This window comes from Vigna unguiculata, unplaced genomic scaffold (genome assembly GCF_037176805.1).
Source record: "Vigna unguiculata cultivar grain cowpea cultivar isolate G323 ecotype 2 unplaced genomic scaffold, ASM3717680v1 ptg000051l_ERROPOS641538, whole genome shotgun sequence".
Classification (NCBI taxonomy): domain Eukaryota; kingdom Viridiplantae; phylum Streptophyta; class Magnoliopsida; order Fabales; family Fabaceae; genus Vigna; species Vigna unguiculata.
Genome location: NW_028196697.1, coordinates 97,501 through 100,000, shown reverse-complemented (window position 1 = coordinate 100,000; position 2,500 = coordinate 97,501).

The following is a 2,500-nucleotide window of genomic DNA, read 5'->3' as shown; positions in this document are numbered from 1 at the left end:
GAGTCCATAGTATTCGGAGTTCTAGCGGGGCCTCCCCTTGCTTCCAACAACCCAAGAGTCCGTAGTATTCGGAGTTCTAGCGGGACCTCCCCTTGCTTCCAACAACCCAAGAGTCCATAGTATTCGGAGTTCTAGCGGGGCCTCCCCTTGCTTCCAACAACCCAAGAGTCCGTAGTATTCGGAGTTCTAGCGGGGCCTCCCGTTGCTTCCAACAACCCAAGAGTCCATAGTATTCGGAGTTCTCGCGTGGCCTCCCATTGATTCAAACAACCCAAAAGTCCATCTTCTTCGCAGTTCAACATCGCCTCCCTCGTTTCCAACAGGCCCAAAGGTCGTCTTCTTCGCAGATCCACGAAGAGCTCATCACGATTTGCCACATTCCATTTCCCACGGGTTGTCAACAACACTTTCTCACACTTCCCGCAATCGAGTACGTGCATGACATGCCAAAGCACATCTTATTTGCCTTCCATCGCACTCAAGACGACGGGTTGTGGAAGAACGATATTGCTCACAAGTTCAAGGACAACGTCTCAATCAAGGGACACAACCGAATTATGTTAACTGGGTCGCTAAAGTAAACCCGAGTTCATATAATGCACCGCATCCAAAAGAACTAGCCACAACACGTGCATCACTGAGATGTTTCACTAGATGGAACACGTGCGTGACATTAGGATCCTCCAACACCTCTTCGTGATGGAAAGATAGAATTCGAAGCAACCACAGAAGTACCGTCTAGTGGGTAGGCAACACAGGGACTGATCAACCAATATCACCCAAGGCAACGGGTGAAAATGGAAGAGATGCATGCTTGACCGTTCGATACGCAAGGCATGGAGCCAGCCAGCAAGTGCATCTCGATTACAACTCACACACCCTCACGTTCGCAAGACACCACACCACAAGACGGTCCACCCCCCACCTACCATGGGCAAGCAAGCAAATGGAAACATCAAGTGACGCATGGTCAAGCATCGCTAGGCATGAAAATAACTTTCCACAATATCCGAGGGACTAGCTGCCGAGCTAACCAACGATCAGTGACGACCGTGTGTTGGTATTAATAAAGCTCAACAACTATGAAGAGGCTAGTTGTGCCATGATAAACATGCTAACGCACGCACCACGTGAGGGGGGAGGCCTCATCAAGCTCCCTTTAAAACCTGCCAGTGTGGAGCTGGCCGGCTCAAGGAGCACTCCCCCCCTATAAGAGGTTAATATGCAAAAGGCAAAATTGTACAAGTAGATACACTTTTTTTGAGCAGACATAAGTCCATATCTCGGGCTACACTTCGAATTTTGATGCGATTTTTTGCAGTAATTCGTAGAATAATGGTATCTCCTTGCTCACCAAATTTCATAATTTTTCTCCAAGGGGAACTATTTTTTTTATTTTTTTTACTTACCGGGTATGTGTAAAATCGGGAAAAATAGAAAAGCACATGTAGACTTCGAATTTCGACCTCATTTTTTCCAGTCCACCACTAAACAATATCAGGAACCTCCCCACAAAATTTCATTCAGTTTGGCCAAGGTCTTAAATTTGACAAATTTTGGCACCAAGCTATCTAGTCGCGGTGCACCGACCAACTTGGCCAAGTGCAAAATGCATCCAATTCAAAACTTTTGTGCACCAACACTTTTACAGTACTCATTTGGGGACATTTGGAGGCCTTTCCAACCCTCACATCTCAAAAACCACGAATTTCATTTTTTCACAAAACTCCCCACCAAGCCTTCTAGCTATGCCGCGGTGCACCGCCAACATTGGCCATGTGCAAAACCCTCCGAACTCAAAACTTTCGTGCACCAAGAATTTCATGGTATTCATTTGGGGACATTTGGAGGCCTTTCCAACCCTCACATCTCAAAAACCACGAATTTCATTTTTTCACAAAACTCCCCACCAAGCCTTCTAGCTATGCCGCGGTGCACCGCCAACATTGGCCATGTGCAAAACCCTCCGAACTCAAAACTTTCGTGCACCAAGAATTTCATGGTATTCATTTGGGGGCATTTGGAGGCCTTTCCAACCCTCACATCTCAAAAACCACGAATTTCATTTTTTCACAAAACTCCCCACCAAGCCATTTAGCTATGCCGTGGTGCACCGCCAACCTTGCCCATGTGCAAAACCCAACCAACTCAAAACTTTCGTGCACCAAGACTTTCATGGTATTCATTTGGGGGCATTTGGAGGCCATTCCAACCCTCACATCTCAAAAACCACGAATTTCATTTTTTCACAAAACTCCCCACCAAGCCATTTAGCTATGCCGTGGTGCACCGACCAACTTGGCCATGTGCAAAACCCAACCAACTCAAAACTTTCGTGCACCAAGACTTTCATGGTATTCATTTGGGGGCATTTGGAGGCCTTTCCAACCTTCACAACTCAAAAACCACGAATTTCATTTTTTCACAAAACTCCCCACCAAGCCATTTAGCTATGCCGTGGTGCACCGCCAACCTTGCCCATGTGCAAAACCCAACCAAC